Below are 6,044 nucleotides of genomic sequence, written 5' to 3'. Positions count from 1 at the left end.
GACTCCGCTCTCTCGCTCGCTTCCCTCCTTCAACCCGCCTGTCGGCCCCACCGGTACCTTCCCCCGCCACTGCCTCACTACGCGTAGGGCCTCTCCGCGCAAGCGCGCTGGGCTTGCCTAATTCGGAAGCGTCCCGCCAGCCGGACCGACCCCTCTGCCTCTCTGCCCCACCTCCGGCAGCGGGGCTCCGCCCCCTGCGCGCTATTGCCGGGTCTGCCGCCATCTTTGGAAGGTCCACGCCCGGCTGGCTGCAGAAGCCTTAGCGTTCTGGTAGACGCCCCGCGGGCGCCATGACAAAAAGGTCGCGGCGGGTCAGTTTGCCGCCTCCTGCTACAAGCAGGTGGTCTGAGATTAAAAGGGCAGAAAGAAGTGTGGATGTCTGGTTGCTGGCGAGTATTCAGCAGCCATCTAACGCTATACACATGGTGTGCGGACTAGTCATTGTTAGGAAGCCGAACTTAATACTGGTGTGCCCTATTTTAAGCAATCACCAAAACAGAAAGTATTTGCTGCTAATAAAGAATCCCCCAAAGGATCCTTGAAGTAAACGAAATATTTCCCATCTCTTAGTGTGAAACATTTAAAGAAACCTCTAATGCTGTACTCCCCATGAATAAGGTGAATTGCAGTTAACAAAATCTATTATATATAATTCAAGCAGTCGTTCAGAAGGGCATCTGCGTGTAAAGCTAACACGTGAAATCCAAACTGGAAAAATCTTTTGTTTTTGTTTTTGTAATAGGGTCTCGCTGTGTAGCTCAGGCTGTCCTTAAACTCACTATGTAGCCCAGGCTGGCCTCCTATTTTTGGTAATCCTCCTTCCTCAGCCTCCCGAGTTCTGAGAGTAAAGGCGCTTTGCCACCACGCCAAACTTCAAGGAAAAATCTACTTTATCCCACTTTATGACTCATTCTTTTAGATTTGTGCCTTGTCAGTAATACAGTATCGATTAAAGACATGGAAGAGAAGAAAGACTAACACCTCAAATTTTTCTGTTCCTTCAATAAGTGTTCGTTAAGCCTGTACTAACTTCATCCCTGGACTGTAGAAGACTCAGTGTGTAGAAGACAGGTCTGTTCCTACTTACAAAGGAAGGGCTTACAGTTTCTGTGAGCTCCAGGTAAGGTAAGCAGAAGCATGTTCCAAATGGCTTTGTTAAATATATATATATTATAAAAATTACAGAATTAGCTGGGTATGGTAGTGCACATCTGTAATCCCAGCACTCAGGAGGCAAAGGCAGGAGGATGGCCTCATGTTCAAGGCCAACCTGGGCTACATAGTGAGTTCAGGGACAGCCTGAACTACAAGTGAGACCCTGTCTGAAAACAAAAATGAATGAACAAAACACATTGCCATTAATCTCCCTCAAAACACAGCTCCTAGCTTCAAAAACATCTATTCAGTATTCTTGTCACTCTATTTATTTATTTATTATTTATTGTTTTTGAGACAGGGTTTTGCTACGTTGTAGTTCAAGCTGGCGTTGAACTCACAGAGATGCATCTGGAATGCTGGGATTGCAAGTGTACGCCCCCACACCCAACCTTTTGTTGTTGTTGTTGTTGTTGTTGTTTGAGGCAGGGTCTCACTATGTAATTGAAACTAACCTGGCCCCAACCTTTGTTTTTTTTAGATGAAATCTTGCTAGCTGGGCATGGTGGCACATGCCTTTAATCCCAGCACTTGGGAGGCTGAGGCAAGAGGATTGCTGTGAGTTCGAGATCAGCCTGGGCTATATATAGTGAGTCCCAGATCAGTCTCAACTACATAGTGAGACCCTGTCTCAAAAACAAAACAAAACAAAAAACAAGAGAAAATCTTGCTAATTCAGGCTGGCTTCAAACTCTCAGTGAGGCCCATGCTTCAGTGCTGGGTTACAGGCGTCAGAGATGTCAAATTAGCATATGCATAGAAAAGACTGGCATGCAGAAAAGAGCCACAGCTATAGATATAAAATTGGAGAGTTCGGCATTGGCATTGAGTTTCCTTGAAGGTTGTTGGGAATTTTTTGGGGGGGTGTATCAGGGATCAAATTTGGGACCTTGCACTTTCAAGGCAGCCTGCAGCACCCATGAGCTAAATCCCCAGCCCAAGATGTATTTTTAAAGCCTTAAAAATGAGCCATGAGAGCCAAGTATGGTGGCACACGCCTGTAATCCCAGCACTCAGGAGGCTGAGGCAGGAGGCAGGAGGATCACTGTGAGTTCAAGACCAGCCTGGGCCACATAGTTCCAGGTCAGTCTCCACTACATAGTAAGACCCTGTCTCAAAAAACCAAATAAAGAAAAAAAAGTCATGAATGGCTGGGGATTTAGTTCAGTGGTTCTGCTGCCTGCCTTCCAAGCTCAAAGGAGTTTGATCCCTGATACAAAAAAAAAAAAAAAAAAGCCATGAAGACAGTCATTTGGAGGTCAGGTAGAGGAGAAGGAAACAGTAATGGAGGCTGAAAGAGAATGGAAAAAGAGAAGACCCAATGTGTGGTGTCTCAAAAGCCAAGCTAGGAAAATGTTCCCAAGAGGCCAGAATGGTGACTTGCCCCATGCTACAGAGAGGCAGAGGGAAATGGGTTGAGACCCTGGAAACTGTGAAGTCTTTCTGCCCTTGATAGAGGATTTTGATTCACCAGTGCTTCCACCAGGCAGAGCAAAGTGGCTTAAAGGCCACAGGTAGGAGAGGAAGTGGAGGTCTCCATGCTGAGTGCTTCTTTGAGGTTTGTGGTCACGAACTGAAAGTACTAACAGTGGGTCCAGTTGAATTTTGTTTTGTCTTTTTCCTGTAATGCTCAGTGCTCAGGTGCAGTTGTGGCCAGCATTTGGGTTCATTCAGCGTTGAGGATTGGCCACACAAGGAGAGAGGGAGAGACAGAGGCAGACAAATGTTTTGAGGATCTTTGGGGAAAATGAGTATAGTCATGAAATGTGCTCTAAGCTAGGAAGAGAAAGCAAAAATGAGGGAGTTGTTTTATATTTTTTGTTTGTGGAGTGTGTGTGTGTGTGTGTGTGTGTGTGTGTAGCCCACGATGGCCTTAAATTCACAGTCCTCCTATCTCAGCCTCTCAGTGCTGAGATTATAGGCATGTGCTACCACACCAGTGGAATTTATTTTAAGTGGTACATGTAACAGAGCTTGATGAGGTTGGAGAATTGTGTGGAATGGACACTAAAGCAAGTGAGCTGGAAGACAGGAAATGGTGGTCAGGGTGGGTGGCTTGAAACAACTTAAGTGTGGTGCGGTTATGGGTGGTGAGACTATCAGGTGGGAACAGGAGAGGCTGGCCAGCAGGAGGGAGGAGAGGAAGTCAAGCAACAAGTGTCAGGCTGCATAGGTACCAGGTACCAGAGTGTTTGCCCACAGGAGTAATTACTTCCAGGAGGGTGAAGGCAAAGGCTGTGAAGCATGTGGGAAATCACTGATGAATGCATCTGCAGGTAACAGCAAGAAAGGGGAATAACAAATGGGACAGCTGGGTAGCATTGATCTCAGAAGAGATAGGGTTAGGGGGAGAAAAAGAAGGCCAAGAATTAGCAATGGGGAACAAGAAGAATGTGCTGAGCCTGCTGGCCCTGAGCTCCTCGGAATGTGGAAGAAAAATTTCCTTCTCTTGAAAGGGCAAAGGAAGCTGAGTCCTCAGAAAAGAGCCAGGTTCAGGCAAGGCCAGAAGGTGAAGAAGAGCCGAGCAGCATCCCAAACTGTCCTGATCCACTGTCTCCTCCCCATACTGCTCTGGCATAACCAGTGGTTTCCAATCAGGTTGGGTCACAAACAGGAGAAAAGGAAAGTCGTGCTCCCCATCTGATGATCACCAAGACCCATGGATGCTCCTGAATGCAAGCACAGATGACGGTCACAACCTTCCTGAAGGGTCCCCTGGCCACTGGTCTTGGCTCTCCTCCGCCCCATCCTCTGCAGCCACAACAGAACATTCAAACTGCAAGTCTGTGACTGTCCCACTCCTCTTTAAAACCCTTCAACAGCCTCCCACTGTTTTAGGATGAGGTCCAAGCTCCCCATTAAGATTTAATTGCCCTTCATCAGCTAATGTCCAGAACCCTCCAGTTCAACTCTCTCAGCTCAACTTCTTCCTCTTTTCCCGACACTGTTTCTGACACACTTTATGTCTTTACATTCTCCAAAAGGTTGCCTTGCATTTGCCATTCCAATGGCCTGGCACACTCTTCTGCTAAATGTATGTAGCAAATTTCTACAAATTCATCTTTATTAGCCTTGAGGAAAATAACTTCTCCCTTTTCCAATCACAAAATTAACTTCACCCGTTTGCTACTTCCATCATCTCATTCATTACATTTCTTATCCTAGTTTTATCGTACAGCATTGCAATGGGATTTTGTGTGTTTTACTCCCTCTCCATTGTCTATACACTTGTGATGGCAAGACTCTACTTCAAGTCTCTGTTCTCAGCATTTAATAAACTGTAATGATGCTACACAGTAGGCACTCAACAAATATCTTGTGAATAAGTCAAACCTATAAAATTAATAACAGGATCATCTCCCAAGATTAGAATAGACCTATGCCTATTAAATGCAGGTGTGTATACCTGGCAGAATGTGATACAGGGTGGTGTGTCAAAGCGTTTCCTTTTTTGTTTTTATTTAAGTAATAGGGATTGGACCTAAAGCTTTTACACTGGCCTACAACTCTATCCAGTTTATTTTTACTTTTTGCTTTTAGACAATGTCTATAAATCACTAACTTGCCCAGGGTGGGCTGTTCCTCCTGCCTCAGCCTCCTGAGTGCTGGCATTACAGACATGCCCCACCACGTCTAGGGAAAACGCTTGTATTAAAAAGAAAAAAATATGCCTGGGAGTGTGGCTTAGTGGTAGAACATGTAATAGTGTACTTAGCATGCACAAGTCTGGGTTCATTTCCCAACCCCTCAATGAAAATCTAAACACTTAACAATTTAAGTATCTATTATAAAAGTTAGAAAAACAATATAAAAATAAGTCCAAAGAAAGTTATTAGGACAACCAGATAGCCATATACAAAACAATACAGTTGGATTCCACTTCATAGTATATAAAAAATTAACTAAAAATGGGTTGAGGACTTAAATTTAAGAGCTAAAACTATAAACCTCTTAGAAAAAAATAGGCATAAATCATTGTGATCTAGCATTAGGCAAAGGTCTCTTAGCCAAAGGGGCAGGGGGACCAAAAACAGAAAAAAGAAAAAAATGCACTCTGGAAGGCTGATCAAAAGTCTGAGCTTAGCCTGGGAAACTTAGTGAGACCCTGCCTCAAAAATTTAAAAGCTTTTTAAAAGGCTGGAGAAGTAGCTCAGAAAGGCTCTGGGTTCAATCCCCAGTACAAAAAAAGATAAATAATGAATAAATTGGACATCATAAAAATAAAAATACCTTTTTGGGTATTTTACCCCAGTAAAAAATATTTTTTAATTTAATATGTACATCTTAACCAAGTAGTCAGTTACTCTGACCATCCCTGGGACATGGCCAATGCTCATGGCCGCCCTACTGTCTCCTTCTTTGCCCCCTCTAGGGCTCCCATCACCTCCCCTTATCTCAACCACAAGGTCTGGGACACCTCCACCCCACCACTGACCTCAGCCCAACATCCACTTACTATCCCTCTCAAGCCAAACTACCTCTACCCTGCCCAATGACAGTATCCCACCCCTGATGTGGCTTTATGGGGGTTACAGCCTATTATTTCTAGCCTATTGCAGCACAGCCTCTTAACCTCCATCACCTCCCCTTATTCCCATTCTCACTATGCAGAAGGCAAATGGCTCTTATAGGCTGATAGAAGATCTCTGTGCTATCCTCCCCATATACCCTGTGGTGCCAAACTGCTATTCACTTTTGTCCTCCATCCCTCCATCTACCACTCATTACTCTGTCTTAGATATAAAATATACCTTTTTTGCTATCCCCTTCACCCTTCCTTGCAGTCTCTCTTTGCCTTCACCTGAATAGACCCTGATTACCTATCAGTCCCAACAGCTGATCTGGACTGTCTTGCCACAGGGTTTCCATGACAGCCCTCCTTGGCTCTT

The 6,044-nt window shown here is 44.8% G+C and overlaps 1 long non-coding RNA gene across 1 annotated transcript in view; it reads left to right on the top strand.

The window, feature by feature from the left end:
• Nucleotides 1-6,044, top strand: part of LOC104853419 — a 24,649-nt gene that overhangs the window by 14,233 nt on the left and 4,372 nt on the right. Inside the window, exon 2 of the long non-coding RNA XR_777786.1 lies at nucleotides 1,009-1,125. This is a non-coding gene — a long non-coding RNA (uncharacterized LOC104853419). The remainder of the gene's footprint in view (nucleotides 1-1,008; nucleotides 1,126-6,044) is intronic.

Source organism: Fukomys damarensis, unplaced genomic scaffold (genome assembly GCF_012274545.1).
Source record: "Fukomys damarensis isolate Sample0158 unplaced genomic scaffold, DMR_v1.0_HiC HiC_scaffold_13, whole genome shotgun sequence".
In the NCBI taxonomy this organism is placed as follows: Eukaryota; Metazoa; Chordata; class Mammalia; order Rodentia; family Bathyergidae; genus Fukomys; species Fukomys damarensis.
The sequence above is the reverse complement of the archived record's forward strand: the minus strand, read 5'-3'. Positions and strand labels throughout refer to the sequence as shown.